At 40.2% G+C, this 18039-nt stretch overlaps 1 protein-coding gene across 7 annotated transcripts in view; it reads left to right on the top strand.

Annotated features, from left to right (window-relative positions):
* The window catches only part of Tpd52l1 (TPD52 like 1), a 100879-nt gene that overhangs the window by 43039 nt on the left and 39801 nt on the right, over positions 1-18039 (top strand). Inside the window, exon 1 of one of the 7 annotated variants that reach the window (XM_008834257.1) lies at positions 5502-5562. The exons of the other annotated variants lie outside the window; for them this stretch is intronic. The gene's annotated coding sequence lies outside the window, so the exon portion shown is untranslated. Of the gene's footprint in view, positions 1-5501; positions 5563-18039 lie in introns of those variants that run through there. 7 annotated transcript variants of the gene reach the window in all.

The raw sequence follows: 18039 nt of genomic DNA, 5'->3' as shown, positions 1-18039 counted from the left end.
GCAGCTGCCGGCTGCCAACAATGGACCTGCACAAGACTGGGCTTGTCAACAGTAAATCATGGATCAGGAATGGCTCACGGGGACTTCCTCCTCCCTGCTTGCTTACTGGCTACTGATGGAGTCTTGGGGAGGGACAGAAATTGTTTTCAGTTAAATACCTGCTGATGAGCCCACCAGGCGCCAATGGAGAACACGTGACTACACAGATGGCCTTGGTTGGGGGTGGGGGCTAAAAGGGGTGTGAAGGGTGGTAGTAATCAGAATGCACTGTATACATGTGTGAAATTGTCAAAAAGCAAATTTAATAAAAGTTACAAAAATTAAAAGCAAAGAAACAAGGTCTAAAAGTGCTTAGGAATCTTAGGGCATGTTTTCCGAGGTTGACTTTCATCGTGTTTCTCCTTCTGTTACCTTGGGTAAAGTATCCTGGTCTTTCACTACCTCACTGCACTGGCTAGGTCTCAGGACCTGGGGAAAGACCTTGGTTGTTGAGACATTTAATGGTTGCTACTGATCTACTTCTGAGGTGAAGTGGAGGTGAGCATGCGTATTTGGAGGAGAGCATGTGTGTTCATAGCCACTGACTGTAAAGGCCTGCTTTCAGTCATTTTGCAGACTTTCATGGCTTAGGCCTGTTCCTCCTATGCTTTGCATGGTGTAGATTCCATTAATAAATTCTTAAGATAGTTTGAGTTTCTTTTTAAGAAAGTACTTGGAGAATCAGTCTGTTAAAAATGTGTTGAAAATTTACTGCAGTTGCATTAACAACAGATGTAGCAATGCATTTTCTTTTAAAAAATGTCATTTGCCCCCACCCCCAAATGTCATTTGCAATACAGGAAGTATTTTCAGAAAATAGAGACAAAGGATAGACATCATGTCTCAATAACTCAACATGTCCTAGTTTTTAAGTGCTCCTTCATAGTCATTTATCTCCAGGGTGAGTGAAGCCTGTGTGTCTGGGAGCCTAGGACAGCTCAGACAGTGGGGTACTCTCTTTAGGGTAGGAATGGGAGCCCTGTTTGAAAGAAAAGAGAACTTTTCCCTAAGACAGCTGGATTTGGAGACTGGTTCTCTGTCCTACCCAGTTGCTTTCTCAAGACACTGTCTTCTCTGCCACCTCCTAAAACCTGGACCCACTTTGATCCTCACTGGTGGGGGAAAATGACCTGTGACTCCAACATTACATCTAGTCTCTCTTAAGCTCCATGACACCCTCATTTATGAAGAACTCACTGACCCACAAGCCTTCTTGGTTTTGATGTTTATTTGGTGATTTGGGGCTACGGTAAATCTTCATGTTTCATAGGATAAAATATTGTCATTTATTTTTATTCTATTATATACTGACTTATTCATCAAATACTTTGGAAAATGTCAAGTATGACCCAGCCATACTAAATGCTGGAGATGATTATGGCCATGTCTCTATTCTGGTGGTGTTTATAGGAAATGACTAATAAGCACTAAATTCAATGTGATAAGTGCTGGCACAGAATAAAGGGTAGGGTGTATATGAGGAAGCAGTTAATTTTGAGAAAACTTCACAATCTAGAAACCATTTGATTAGACAGACCAGCTGTTTACTAGGTAAGATAGTATGATGGAGGGGCCACAAGGATGCCATTCTAGAAAGATATTTTTTTCTTAGTATATGTTTGTACAGAGAAGAAATTTGAAAAATACAAAAATGTACTTAGAAGTAGTGAAAATACTCATAATTCCTCTTCCCAGTTATATTTATTTTGAAGGTTTTGTGAAATTCCTGTTTACAGCCTTTTTTAAAAAATATTTTATTTAGCTGGGCATGGTGGCACACGCCTTTAATCCCAGCACTCAGGAGGCAGAGGCAAGCAGATCTCTGTGAGTTCAAGGCCAGCCTGGTCTACAAAGTGAGTTCTAGGCCAGCTGGGGCTACAGAGATACACTGTCTCAAAAAGAACAAAAAATAAATATTTTATTATTTTTTATGTGTATGAATGTATTGTCTGCATGTATGTAAGTGCATCTGTGTTGTACAATGCTGACAAAGGTTAGAAGAGTTGTTGGATTACCCTGGAACTGGCATTATGGACTGGTGTTAGTCACCATGTGAGGGCTGGGAACCATACCTGAGTCCTCTGCAAGAGCAGCTGGTGCTCTTGACCACTGAGCCATCTTTTTAGCCCTTACAGACTTTTTCTATGCAGAATGCATGCATTAGCTAATTTATATAAAAATTTAATTCAGCATGGTATTTTGAGCTTTGTGTTATATTAATTGTTTTCCTGGAAAGTGATGTTTTATGATGCATAGATTTTCTGTAATGTATATATGTAATCTATTTTGAATGATTAACATAGCCTGCATTTTTGTTGTCTTGATCTATAATAAATGCCTCACTGGACATCCAGTTGGTCAAACCTAATAACACCCTATCTGTGATACTTTGTGCTCAGATGCTCTCTGATTCCACTACAAAGGTACAATAATAAATCCCTGGTTGAGTTGAGTAGAAATGAGGCCCATGCTGGTTAGAGTTTGTCAACTTGACACAAACTAGAGTTGCCTGGGAGGAAGGAATCTCAGTGAAGGAATTCCCTCCATCATACTGGCCTGTGGCCATGTCTGTGAGGCATTTTCTTAATTGTTAATTGATGTAGGAAGGTTCAGCCCACTGTGGGCAGTGACATCCCTGGGCAGGTGGGGTCTGGGCTGCAGAAAAGTAGCTGGGCAAGTCAGGGGAGGCAAGCCATATACAGCGTTCCCCCTTGATGTGGGCTTCAGTTCCTGCCTCCAAGTTCCTGCTTGAGTTCTTCCTGACTTCCCTAAGTGATGGATTGTGACCTGGGAATTCTCAGATGAAATAAGCCCTTTTATCCACAGTTGGTTTGGGTCAGTGTTTTATCATAGCAACAGACAGAAAACTAGGACAAAGCATTTGCTTCAGTGGTGTTGGAGTACTTTGGGATAAAAGTTAGGAAAGACTCTTTTTCTATAACAATTGTGAGCCCATAGGGACCCTGGACTTAAAGTCCCATTGTCTGGATATTCAAAAACTTAAACAGCTAGAATTTAATTTTTGTCTTGAACTTCTAAATCCTTGAACTTCTAAAATCCTTTCTTATTTGTTATTATTAAAATGATAATTTAAAATACAAGTGAAAAGCTAACAATTATGTGCCTATTGTAACCAGTCAATTAGTATATTAATAAAACGCAGTAGCTAATTTTCTTCTCCCTGTCCAATAGGGACGTCCTGACCTATCACCTGTTGCTCTAGCTAAGAATTAGCGATTTTCTGTGTATCTTTTCTCACCTTCCTCAAGTTCTTGTGCAAACTGATAACTATAGACAGTCATGCTTACATATCAAAGGCATCTTCATTCTTCCCTCAAATGAGTCCTATGCAAACATGACTCAGTAACTCGCCTTTTGCATTTAGTAATATACTTTGAAAACTGTTGATGGTCATTACACATTGATCCTTTTTTATTTTTCTTTTTGAGACAGGTGTCCCTGTAGCCCCAGCTGTCCTCCAACTCTCTATGTAAACTATCCCAGGCTGCCCTTCGTCTCACAGCCATCTTCCTGTGTCTGCTTCTTGAGTGCTGGGATTAAAGGTCTGCACCACCATGACCAGCCCAATTCATTATTTTTAATGACTGAAAAGTACTGTGTGTGATTTAACTTTTGTTCCTCTCTCACAATTTCTAGAAATACTGCAATGATTATTCTATACATATCTGTTTAGGAATTACACCAACACATACTCAGTAGCAGCTACTGTCAGAGAATTCAGGAAAACGTAAACACTGTGGGATTGATTTGTTTAAAGTTAAAGGATGACTCTGACCAATGCTTTTCAGAGCTTCAGCTGAGTCACAAGAGGAGACTTGATGTGCATGGCAGCACTATCTCCCCCTTGCCCCAGCCTTGACACTGTAAGAGCTAGAGAGTTTTATAAAGACCTGGCCTATCTGAGGAGGTCTTTCTTACTACCTACACTTTTCTTAAAACAGATTGTGGTAATAAAAGTTACAATTTGTCCTGCTCCATGTTAATACTGGGTATCTTCCACTACCAATGGAATGATGTTATTGTTCTTCCTGAACTTGCCCTAAAGTTTGACCCAGCAATTAAAAAGGTGGGTGAGCATCCAAGAAATGACCTAGGATGGAATGCAGCCTGTCCAGAGGAGCTGATCAGGTGCAGGCTTGCTTCTGCCTCACTCCCTCCAGGGATTATAGGAGATAAAAAGATACTCAGAGCCCTTGGCTGTAGCCTGAATATCTTAGGAAGACTTATTAACCAAATATGTGAGTAGGATGTCCAGTTTTAAAGTCTGCTTTGGGGGCTTAAAAAGGAAGACAAGAAAAAAATTTACTTTAATGAAATGAGTGTTGTTTTTTTTTTTTTAATGAATTTGAATTCAAAATAATTTATTACCCTGGGGATTTTTGCAGTGTAAACAAGATTTTTGCTTAGGGTAAATTTACAAAGCTGGCTATTGAATTTGGAGTTCTCTCTTTTTTCTGGCTTGATATCCATTTCCAACTTCCATGAGGTGATTTTGTGTACGAGGAGGAGGAGGTGTGGTGTGGTGTGTGTGTGTGTGTGTGTGTGTGCATGTGAGAGAGAGAGAGAGAGAGAGAGAGAGAGAGAGAGAGAGAGATGCATATGTATGTGTGTGCAAAAACCAGAGGAGGCTGGCAGGCTGGATTCCATTACTCTGTAGCTTATTCTCTTGAGACAAGTTCTCTCACTAAATCTAGAACTACTAGGCTGGCAGCCAGCAACCCTGAATCTACTCCCCACAGAGCTGGGAGTTACAGGCATACCTACAGTTTTTTTTACCTGGTTGCTGGGGATTTGAACATAGGTCCTCCTGTTTGTACAGCAAACTCTGTTACCTACTGAGCCATCCCCAGGAGATTATTGTGAATACGGGGTAGGGGTATTATGAAATGAGGGTGGGATGCAGAGAGGAGGAAAAGACTTAAGGCTTCCCTGGTCCACGTGTTTTGGGTTCCTCAGGTCTCATTCCTGTAATAGTTCATATTTACCTTTCCTCAGACAATGTGAGGATTTATTCAGAAGGAAGTTCCTGGAGTCTATCCATCAGGAACATTAAATATTTTTTATTTTTCCATAGCTATGTATTTGCTTTCTTAGTCATAAACTTGTGACTGTTGTGTTTTTATGAGGTTATTTTTGAGTTGTTTGGGTCTGACTTATACCTTTATCCAGCATGCCCCATTTGTATTTGGATGAAATGGTGCTTTTCAAGACTAGCAAACAATAGTTCAAAACAAGAAAAATATCCTAAATGCCTTAATCTTCTCTGAAATCAGGAGACTGGAAAAGCTGGGGTTTACATCTTTTAATGACAAATGATTTAGTATATCTTCCTGGTTTTGAGTGTGGGTGTTGAAACTGGAACATCAGCAGACATGGCCATGTGACCTCGTGTCAGGAATAAAAGCTTGAGTCTGGGCAACTCACTCTGGTTGTGAGTCAAGTCCACGAACCACAGTGAAGCTCAGAAGCAGTCCCTGGAGGAACACGCCCACCACACCACCTGTAAGGAACTTAAGTTTCTCTGTTCTGGCATTTTTTTTTTTTTTTTTTCAGAAAACTTGATGTCTTCTGTACTTGTTCCCTTGGCGTCATTGAAAGCAGGGTTTTTTTTTGTTTTGTTTTGTTTTGTTTTTAATGTCAACCATGTTCACAGTCAAGTAAAGCTTTCTTTTATTGACATGTTGTCATCAACATAAATGATAAGTGAGGTTTGAAAACATAGCACAACTCTGTCCTGCTGATATGCAGTGATACTTAATTCTACTGCAAACAGCTCCAGGTAAGTACCAGGATTCAAGCTGTCAGGATAGTAGATTCAACCCTGGTGTGTGTGTGTGTGTGTGTGTGTGTGTGTCTTCCATCATCTAATGGAAATAAAACTCCAGGGTCATTCATCATGCCACGTACAACCTTCTTCCTCTTAATCTTTCTCACTTTTCTTACATAGCTTTTCCAAGGGTGATGAAGTTAGGATTTGTTTGATATAAGAAATTAAGGATAGAAACTTAAGCAGGATATTGATAGAATGAAAGCTAGCCTCTGCCACTATGTGCTGGAAGGAGCAAGATGCTCAAAGAAAAAAGACTAGTTGCACCAGCATATCTGGTGTTCTGATGTGTATTGACTGCTTCTTCTTTAGCACTTATTATTTGCCATGATTATTTATTATTATTATTATCTGGCTGTGTCTTGGTCATTTTATCCTCAACACCACAGAAGCAAGATGCCTCCCTTGCTGTATAAGAATTAATTTATAGACCTTAAAGTAGTCCAAAAATACCTTGAGTACCTACTATGAATAAGGTAGAAAACTGTAATGTAGTGCAGTTAGGTGTAGAGAAAAGCACCTCATGTTCTCAAGGAAGAAAAAGATAATGAACCATGCAGTTGAAATAGAGAATGTTTTGAAGAATACTATACAGTCAGGTAATAGTTTGCTCTTCATTTTGCTCTCGATTTTGTTGTGAGGAAATGAAGCCTGCAGAATTTACCACTAGATGGCTGCTTGGCAGATCAGTCTCCAAGGAGCGTTGTTAGCAGAAACAATCATTCCAGGGGCTGATCTCCTCTACTGTGCATGTATTCAGTTACCAGTTAGAACTAATTTTCTAGGGCCATTCATCATGCCACGAAGGGCCTGATTCAACCTAATCTTGAAGCTTTAACAAAGAAGTGGGGATTTAGGGTTTGTTTATCTGAAAATATGAAGGAGGCATGAGGCTATAGATCACTTGGTAGAGTTTTTGTCTTGAGGCCCCAGGTGTGATCCCCAGCACCACCAAAAGAGAGAAAGAGAGGAAGGGAGGAAGGGGGAGGAGAGAAACAGAGAGAGACACAGAAAGAGAGAAAAAAATGAATATGAAGAAAATACAGTTTTAAACTGGTGAAATAGAGTTTTTGACCCTAGAAAACCACAGATGAGAGCTTGGAATACAATATGGTATCTCAAATATGTAGCTGATATGGGGATCCTGATGTGATGGCCCAGCTGTTTTTACAAAATGGTTAAAACTGGGCTTAATGCAGTGGCATGTTCTGTCCTTAGCCCAGTGAGAGGATGATACCCTACATCAAGGCATCCCCATGTCCCTGGAAAGTGTCTTTGAACCCTTAGAGTAAATAGACTCTACCCATCACTGCAGAGCATCCTACAGGCATAAGTTGGACATGGGACCAGGAAACCTTGTGTAAATGAAGGCCAGTCTCAGATATTCTCACCCTGGAGGTGATCTTGGACTCTCAAAAGTCCTGGTCACATTTTGCCCCTACAGGCATAAGTTGGACATGGGACCAGGAAACCTTGTGTAAATGAAGGCTAGTCTCAGATATTCTCACCCTGGAGGTGATCTTGGACTCTCAAAGTCCTGGTCACATTTTGCTGCAGAAAAGATAGGTTAATGTGCATTGCAGGGACCTTTAATTAGTTTGAGGTCCTTGAGGGTTGGCCATCCTTCAGGTCCACATGGCACTTGACTAATGGTTTAGGATCCTATGCTTCTTGCCATCTTTAGCATTCCTTTGAATTTTGTGGACTTTGATTGCCACAAAGTTAATTATTGGTATACAATTAACCTGAGAATTTTGCATTGATGATAGGCTTACTCTTGCAGGCAGAAGAGTGTCCTTGCCTTTGTTCATATGGATGGGTGAGAAACGCAAGAAAGTAATTCCACACGTTTGAGGATCTCAATCTGTGACAGCTCCTTATTACCACCTTTAGCCACAATCAGGTTTTAGCCTGTTAAAAATCTGTCTTTAGAGCCCTTTTTGTTGTTGATGGTTTTTTCATTTGCTTGTTTTTTTGTTTTTTGAGACAGTCTTCTTGTAGCCCCAACTGGCCTGAAACTTACTTTGTAGACTAGGCTAGCCTCAATCTCACACAGATCTGTCTGCCTCTGCCTCTGTGGTGGGATTAATGGCATGCACCACCACTCACAGCTAGAGTCCTTTGTAACCCTCTCCAGTCATTTGTATTGTCACCTATATGGCATATATAAAAATGGGAAAGATCAGATCTAAATTTTTTATCTAATTGCTGCAACCTCAGATGCATCCCTAGATAAAATTATTGGTACAAAACATAAAATATTTATTCAAATGATTGGCACATTCTCAGGCTGAACATTATAGATATACTTTCTGGTTTTAGTCAAAGCTTGGGAAGCATATTATTTATAGTGATGATTCATGCATTCTTTATACTTTAAGAAGGAAAATGCATTCTTCATATTTTGAGAAGACTAATAAACATAGGGCAGCATCTGATTATATTTATAGTAATAGTATATAACTTGGTACAACTTATAAAGAAATTCGTAATATGGTCTATCTCTATGCATAGTATGTGGTTATATAGTAATATACATTGATCTATATAAAAGTGAACAAGTTAATATTTCCAGTCAAATTAAGGCACACAACATGTTATTGTTACTCTACTGTTATTGACAGCATGGTAGGATTCTTGGAAGAGAAACTGGAGGAAGAGAAAAGAGGCTTTCAAGACTCCCAGGGTAGCAGGAAAAGCATAGGAATGGATAGAACACTGTGTGCTGACAGACAGCCTGCCTGAGATGGAGGCTTTGGTGGGAAAAATCCTAGGCAGTCTGTCAACAATTATCACTCATAATCCACCGTGTGTACAAGAATGTTCAAATTTAGGCTAGACACTGTGGATATCCATCTATGGACTATTTATTGAACTGGGTTTTGACATGATGAAAGTAATGTACTCAAAATATTTATTTAAGTGTTATATAAATTGGGTGGTAAGGAAAGAATGCAAGCAGGGAGGTGAAACATGGCTAAGATTTCAGCAGAGTATGTGGTGAAGTGTGAGTCATTGTCATAGCAACAAAAATTATAAGGGGTAGGAAATATGATGGACAGTTTGGAAACAGCATCTAGAGGACTTGATGGTTTAATGTTTTTATTTTAGGGTATTAATTCAGCAAATGTCATTTGGGCACATCTTGCAAGAGATTTTGAAAGACATGAAGCCACACTGGGCTCGGTCCAGTGGGGAGGCCTCAGCTATCAAAGCTCCAGACTTTGACAGTCTATAAACCCCAGTTCTTGGTGCAGAGGGTTTGATGGGAGTTTGAGTAGTACACATGATACTTTACCACAGTCCAGTTCCTGCATGAGGGGTTGTGGTCAAGTAAAAAACAGCATGAACTCAATAAGCCAAAAGCATTTCATTTAAATCCCAAGCCCCACTATTCATTAAGTATATGAGCTTGAGAAAGACAACAAACTTTCTGAATTGTTTCTTCATTGGAAAATGGAAAACATGTTACCTGTCAAAGAGGTTGCTCCACAGACCTCTTGCATTTCTGCAGGTCTCACAAGCAAACAAAAGTTTTCCTTTCCAAAGAAGAGAACCTGGGAAGACAGAAATAGTATCTTCCTGGGGAGCAGAAATCAGCTTCACTTATTGTCCAGTGTAATAAAGATCATGTCTTCCTCTAGTGCAAAGAGCAGACAGGTTTGTTTAAGGCCTCCTAAAAATGATTCAGATTCCCTGTGCCCAGAGTTCTACAAATGAATGCAAGCCCAGTGTGTGAACAGTATCCTTCTAGATACATTTATCTACAGGGACATCACCCTCTGTGGGATTTTGTGGCAAAGGAAACCAATCTGAATGTGACATTCATGGTACTTATTCTGCCATGAGTCTCAGACCCAGGAGTCCTGGGTCTGTGCCAGCAGTCATGAAATTATACCAGAGTAACTTGTTAGCTTGCAAGTTGGGTAAAAATCTCAGACCTTTGCTAGTTGATACTACCTGCCTAATACACTTCTGGGGGCGGGGGCGGGGAGATAAGCAAGATAAGATATAGGCTGTACTTGGCACCTCGTATGTGATTGAAAACAAAACTTTTTTCTTACTTGTTCCCTTCAGAAAGTAACTGAGAAGCTGCTGAAGGTTCCTGCACTGCAGCAGGACTTAGGCCTGCAGAAAAGGCAGATTCTTTGTCTGAGTTTGGGGTCTTTTTATAATTCAGCATCATTCAGAGAGAGAAATCCCCCAAAGCTTAAGAACTTAAATTGTTATACTGTCATCTTTTTGAAGCAATTGAAAGGCTGGGGACCCTCCTAAATTCTCTCAAGGCCAAAGAGTTATCATTAGAGAACAACACATTACTGCCCGATAGTACTTCTCTGTGTATTCTACTAGGACTGAGCTGGTGATGGGGGGTTAACATGGACATCTAAGATTTTTTATGAGAGAAGAAAAATGAACTTAAGGAGGTGAAGAGAGCACCCATCTCCAGGAGATGGTGGTTTCAAGATGTCAGAAACTGTCCCCATGAGAGGGTCTGATCGCTCTCAGAAGGTAGAGGAGGAAGTTCACCTTTGTGGCCTCTTGAAATTCTATAGATGCCTAATGTTTTTCTCATCAGTGGTCTAGACAGATCTAATACTTTCTTCTTGAAAAAAGCTATGGTCTGCCCTGTCATCATCATACTAATGTAGATCATCGTACTAAGCATATGTGGTGGACTAGAAGCAGCCAGGCAGGTTCCTGCTGTTCAGGTGTTTACATTCCAGAGAGACCAGCCCATAAAATCAAACAGACATGACATGAGGGAGAAAGTAGCCAGGGTGTGAGAGTGGTGCAGGTACTGTGCGGTGATGGGATCCATGATCATGGCATTCCTGTGGGAGCTTTGTTTATTAGTGTCCTGCACACAGCTTTGGACTCTGAGACCTGGATTCTGCCTGTGTCTAGCTACTTGGTTTCTTAGAAAACAGTCCAACTTCTTGTAGCTCCTGAGCTTCAGATTTAACCCCTAGAAACTCCTGGAATCAACTTGAACACACATAACCATTAGCTGCCACTTACAGTAGTACGACCCAAACTGAACCCTTGGTTCTAACTTGGCCTGTGCTGTCAGAAGGCCCTCACTGTGAATGACCAGGCATGATAAGCCGAGCCCTCAAATATGTTGTAGAGAATGCTTACCTGTTGTTTCTTGGAGCAAGGTAAGAAGAATAGAATTCCTAAAGACAAGTTCCCATTTATGTGGTCTATATTTACCTTCCCAAATACATATTACTCAAGAAACCTGTCCTGTATCTTCCACCTCCAGGATTTCAGGCTGATATCTTAGTGCAGTTGCAGAAGGATCTATAGCTCTTCCGGGTTAACCAGGATTACTGGGATTTCGACTCTCATGAATTAGATGTTTCCATTACTGAAAGGCCTAGCGTTAATGATAAGATCTGCCATCAGAATTGACATGGAGACTGTTAGGTTTATGGGGCACAGAACACAGGAACAGTAGGAGAGAAAAAAGGAGACCATACCTGACTTCAGACAAGACTGAATTTATTGAAACACCTCAGTGAGAAACAGCAGCCTTACCGAATGCCAGCATCAACTCCTGCCCCAGGATAGGAGCCATTGGAGTTTATGTAGGATAAATCTGTGGCTGGCTGACTATGTGCAGATCAGGGGCACTCGAGATGTTTATGGCCCCCTTCTGGCCCCTTAGTCCTGGAACTGCTTGCTCTGATTTATCTTGAGAGACAGAGGGTTTATGATCTCTTCTTGGGACCATTTGCTCAAGGAGACAGCCTGCCTTGGGAAACAGGCTGTCTCAACAAACAGTCCTCCCAGGAGGGAGGGAAGTGGCTGATTGATAATGTTGGCTTTCTGAAACTGGGGAATTCTATCAAAGATCACAGACCAGTAATGGTCACTACAGTCCCATCTGCCCCTGAGAACTGGAACACCTGGAGCAATGCTGCTTCCTTAGAGTCAGTGGGACTAGGTGACGACCGATTTGCTCAGTAGCTGGTCCCCTGCGAAGTGGAGGAAGATAAACTCTGGGAGAACAAAGAAGGGAATTACCACTTACTGTTCATGTCTGTTTTAGGCTAGTAAACCATTTATATCAGACACCATAAAGACTGTGTGAATGATACAGCGACTTCTCAGGGTTGGCGGAAAGCCAGTTTGAAGCAACAAATAATTTGCTATTTAATTAACTTTGTTTGAGGTCATGGCTAGTCTTTGAAATTATAAGGATAAAATGTGGAAAGGAGTCCAAAATCATCGCTTTTACCTGAATTGTGAACTTATATTTCTGTTCAACTCAGTGTTTTTTTTTAAAGATACATTTATACTAGCTCAAATGAAAAATGAAGTTTATTTTAAGGATAAAGAAAAAGCTCACAGAAATTCAGAAGTCAGACCATCAGGCCTTACAACAAGGAAGATTACAGATCCAATGAGACGAGAATCCTGCATAGCACTTAATTCTTAAAGCTGTGTTCAAAGGAATAAATAACACCAGGCTGCCCTAAAGGAGACTTCTGCATGCATACTACTGTTCTACTGGTACTTGATTTAGCCTTGTTCTGCCCATCTGTCCTTTCTGTCTTAGTTTAAAATCCCAAGAGTGGACCCCAGAGGCCACTTCAAGGTCCTTTCCAGTTCTTTAAGCAATTTCCAGGAGGGGCATTTCCAAACGTACAAGGTACGTTTCTAAGGATTAGAGCACGGTGTGATGATTTGGGTGTTTGTTTTATATGTAATTGCAGGCTACCCTGTAGTGATTTTATTTAGGGTTTATATGTTTGTGGCTCATCCCTACAGTGAAATTTTTTTAGTAACTTTTAAGTTCAGAGTAATAACTTCCTCTTTTCCTCTCATGGAAACTGAAGTTGCAATAATTCCACTCAAGGAAAGATTTTACTTCCTTCCTTGATCATATTGGAGTTAACATGTTTACTGAATATCATATGCTAGACACAGGCCTTGGTATTGGGAAAAAATGGAATCCCTCATAACCTACCCTTGTGGATAACATGATTATCCCTATGTTTGAGATGAAAAGACAGGTTTAAATCATTACAGAGCCAAGTTGAAGAGGAGTAGAACTGTAGTGGTTTGATCCAAAGAGTATGTCTTCACTGTTATACTGTCTACAGTCATCATTAATGAAAGTAGGATGATAATTTCTGCAGAACAGAACCATTTCCTATCCATGTGTCACTAGATGGTCAAAGGAAAAGATGCTTGAAGAACATAACCAAGCATGCTCTTATGAACCAGATTATTGGCTTGGGTAACATCAGCTCTAAATACACTGTAGGACCAACTGAGAACATTTGATGTGGTCAAGTTTTAAATGAGATGAAAAAAGAATGACAGGAGAAAGTTGTCTGGGCAAAGTCAAATTACAAACTTTCATTTTTAGTTACACAGATATGTGTGTGTCAGACCCTGTAACTGTCAGTTCCTTACTCACAGATTCAATCATCTGTATTGAAAATACTGTTTTAAGAACTGCATCTGGTGGCTAGAGAGATGGCCCAGTGGTCAGTCAAGAGAATTAGCTGCTCTTCCAGGGGACCTGAGTTCAGTTCCTAGCACCCTCGTAGCAGCCAGCAAACATCCATAATTCCAATTTGAGGGAATCCCACACCCTTTTCTGGCTTTTTGCATGGCATAAGTATACATGCTGGCAAAACACTCATGCACATAAAATTAAAATAAATAAAGTTAAATTTATCTCATTGAACATGTACAGAGATTCCCCATATTATTCCCTAAACGATACAGTGTAATAACTTTGTACATAACATTTACATTGTGTTAGATTTTGAGTTACATAAAGAGGATTTAGTATTCAGAAGCAAGTATGCCTGTTATATGCAAATAGTACATGATTTTATATAAAATTTTATCATCTGAGAACTTTGGAATCTCATGAAGACCTGGGACCAGTCTACCACGGGTACTCGAGGATGAGTGTATTGTTTTCTAAAACCTAACATGTCAAAGATGTCAAGATACCTATCGTTTTAAATGCCACTAGGAGCGTTAAAATACTGCCAATTTGTAGTAAGACACTATTGACTGTAAGAGGCTGTCTGATATCTGAGATTTAAAATGTGGAGGGAAAGTGTGTACACTGCAGTATACAGGAACAGATGTGGACTGAAACACATAAAACGATATTATTGGTCATTTCTGGGAGGTGGGGTGGGGGTTCTTATTTGTTTATTGTGATTTCTTGTATGTGTATACAAATTCCCCACAATGCTACTGTCTCCCTGCTCCATCCTCACCCTACTCTCAAAGGCTAGAATAAGCAGTCTTCAGCCTCAGAAGAACCAGTTTTAAAACTCTTGACATGACCCGATTAGACTTCAACCTTTGATTCAAGAAGTGAGGATGTAAGGTACCCATTGTATTACTCCTAGCATGTGAAGCCTCTGCCAGAACTCCAGGGCAACAGGAAATACAATCCAGTAATAGATTAGATAGGCGTTACTAACAGATGAAAGAAAAGCAGTTGGATGGTAGAAATGCATGAGAAATAGTATTCAGGACTGAGGGATAAGTTAAGTAAAGTGAAGAACGTAGGGTACTAATAAATAAACTTGTTTTACAGCTTTAATTTCCACTCTTCTAGAGTTGCCTTGTATTAGTTTTTGTGCATTTACAGATAATCATAACTCCAACATTAATAAGATTAGCTCAATAGTTTATCCCTTGGGGAATAAGTAGATATTTTGAAGTTTTATAATAAATCCTGAGGTTATTTTTATCACATATTATGAAGGAAATATAATTAAGTAATAAATATTATAGTCTTAAGTCTATTATTTAAGACATGGTAAATTTTCATTTAAGAGGTTTTATTGAATTTCTTTTTTATTAAATCTGGGAATAGTTTTGTATTCTTTATGAAAATACATACCTTTCCTCCTTTGCTTGGTTACACAGCTGAACTTACTTACTTCAAGAGTATAATACAAGATTATTTTATATTTTAAAAAATCTGTAACTTTCATGTGTTTGCCTACATGTTTCACCTGGTCACTGGCCCAAAATCATACTTTGTAATCATTTTAGTGTACAGCTATCTGTAGTTTCAATCAAGGCAATGAATCCATTATCTAATGCCCAGAGGGACTTGAGATTCTGCACTGAGACCATGGGATGACAATAGGTGATTTCCTTTCAAGGCTGAAAGTGGCACTTTAACCTAGAGCTCGCCTCCTGATTTGCAGCTTCTAAAACTTTGATGGCTACTCTTCCAACAGGCATAAGGTGTTTCAAACAGGTCTCCCAAAATTTAGGTACTGAACACTAATTCCTAGTGCCATAGTATTGAGAGGCAATGAGGTCATGAGGGTTTTATCATCACGAGTTGATTAATGCTATTATAGAAGTGTATTATTACAGGAATGGAATTAGGTGAAACTGAGTCCAGCTTCCTTCCCCACTACCTCATGCACACTCTCTTGCCCTCCCACTTTTATCCATGGGATAGATTGAGAGAATACCCTCTCCAGATGTGGTCCACTTGACTTTTGTCTTCTCAGTCTCCAGAACTGCAGGAAACAAATCTTTATCTTTGTAATCATAATTAATTATCCACTCTTGGAGACTAATAGAACAACACAAAACAGAGTAAGACAAGGACGTCAGCTTTGTAGTTCTACCAACCTTAGTTAGAGCCATGAACTTGAGACCATGGGCCCTGACCACAATGACTCTTTTGCTGGATCTGGTTCATTTTACATATATATATAACTTAAATGGAATATCAATGGCCAATTTTAGATATAGTAAAGGCAGGTATAAAATCATTTGATGGGTACTTTATAGCCTACTTGGTTACCAAAGATCTCACTTGGCCAATGGAGTAGTATAATTCTTGCATTAGAATCAGACGTATTTGTTATCTTTTATAAAAACAGTTCTATGTATGTTCTTAAATATACAGAGTATGCATGGTTGTTTTAATTTCAAAATCTCCTATAGCACAGTCACAAAACTTCACACCACATCTTGATCTATTCCTGATCTAGTTGTGAACTCTTAGACTTCTGGTGGTAGGAGAAAAATATTAAGCTTAGTCCATTTCAATGCAATGGAATTTTAAAGCCCCAATTTCTTAGTTAAGTTGCTCTCTAGCTCACGCTTGCTCTTTGAAAGCTGTTTTCCTCTGTCTCCATGGGGCTTCTGGTATTTCTGGTACATGGATGCAGGAAGGACCCATGTGGTGCTCTATATTGTTTTTAGGCAGCTGAGGAAATGATGTGTCCTGATGCTGAGAATTCATCTGATTTCTGTGATCTTGCTTCCTTCAGCCAGTAGATCTGAGCTTATTCAGCACTACCTGGTTCTCATTGTTGAAAATCCTCTTACCTGCTCCATAAAGACTTCTGGCCACAAGCTGGCCATAAACCCAGCCTCTGCTGCAAGGGGCACCAGTCCTTTGCCAAGGCAGTATGTATCTACCTATACACGGTGGGAAGTTCTGGATGCTATTCATAGCACTGACTGCAGAAAAGTGGGTTTGGGAAAGAGCACCAAGAGCCCATCTACCCAGCTGTCCCATTCCTTCCCAGTTTACAGTGATGGGGCTGAACCCCAAATTGAAGTGGGATTTCTTGAAAGATATTTCTTACTAGAGTTCAAAAATTAAATTGGGGCTGTGCTAGTCAAGGACCAGGCTGAAAAGCAGGCACCTCAGTAGGGGCATCTGAGTCAGAGTTTAATAAATGCACTATGTATTTAAAAGATGAAAGGAGATACCATGCACAATAAGGGATGCTGAGGCACCTTGGAATAACAGGAGTGGGAAGCCAGTCCTGTCCCCAGGCTGGAGGAGAGGGAGGGATTCTTGGAAATAGTCAAGGCTGAGATGTAGAAAAAAGATGCCTAATGGGAAGTGTGGCCACTGATAGTCAAAAGCTATAACAGAGCCAGGTGTTGTGGCGCACACCTTTAATCCCAGCACGCGGAGGCAGAGGCAGGCGGATCTCTGTGAGTTCAAGGCCAGCCTGGTCTATATAATGAGCTCCAGGCCAGCTGGGTCTACATGGAGATCCTGTCTCCAAAAGGAAAAACAAAAACAACAAAAAAAAAAGCTGTAACAGCTGTAACAGTGCAACACAGTCTGGTGGAAGAGAGGGAGTCAGGGGTTTGCCTACCCTACCCTCCCTTCTCCCTCACATGTTCCTTGGGGGAATCCCCCTGGCCAAAGCAGAAAGTGAACAGAAAGGTAAAAGAATCACGAAGCTGTAATGCTGAAGTCAGCCTCGTGGGCTCAGAGCTGGGTAGAGGAGCATAGAGGTGCAGAGGGACAAATATCATCTCCAGCAAGTTCCTCTACAACTCACTGCAGTACATCCTTTCTGGACCAAAGTCAAAGTACAAGATTGGGTGCACACATCTACGGCTTCTCTATCCTCATTCCTTCTTACCATCCAAAGCTAGAACAGGAAGCCCATACATCCATGGTAAATCCCAGTGTGCTGCGTAACAGGAGACCTGCTTGGCTAGATGGCCAGTGAGCGCTTAGCTTTTCATATGTCAAGAGCAAGGAATGACCTACAGAACATCACATCCTAGAAAATCACCTCATTTTCAAAGCTTTTTGTTGTCTTATGGGCAAGTTGAATTTTAAATACCCCAAATTCAAATGTTAACTTTTTCTTTGTTTCTCTTTTACTTCCTTCTGCCATCCTAGGCAGTTGGATGTCTTTGATTACTTAGGAAAATATATTCTTGGGAGGCAAAAGAGAATATAGTGTATTGTGTTATTATCCACGCCCCAGCTTTACAGTATACTACTGTAACATATGCAAATGTTAAAATTTTATATCAGTTTTACATGTACTATCTGGTTTACTGACATTAAATGTTAATAACAGCCATATGAAGTGTCCATTGTGCGGACGAGCTCATTGAGTCCTACATGTGCTCTGCTAATAGTGACTAAGCCATGGACAGACTTGTACTGTGGTGCTCTTTGCTCTATGTCAGATGGAGGGCACAGTTTGTACGTTTGGAAAAGAGGATTGGGTTCATGAAGCTGCCTCATAATATAGCAGTACCTGCCTGAAATTATGATTATTGAGCATGGGTAATTGCTTTCACTTAAAGAGTGCTTAGTCTTCTTTAAAATCTGCCTCCATGGAAACCAGGTAATTCTGTACATTTTG

The sequence above is a fragment of the Nannospalax galili genome, unplaced genomic scaffold, assembly GCF_000622305.1.
Source record: "Nannospalax galili isolate Female #2095 unplaced genomic scaffold, S.galili_v1.0 scaffold597, whole genome shotgun sequence".
Lineage (NCBI taxonomy): Eukaryota > Metazoa > Chordata > Mammalia > Rodentia > Spalacidae > Nannospalax > Nannospalax galili.
This window is presented reverse-complemented; position numbering and strand designations above follow the sequence as displayed.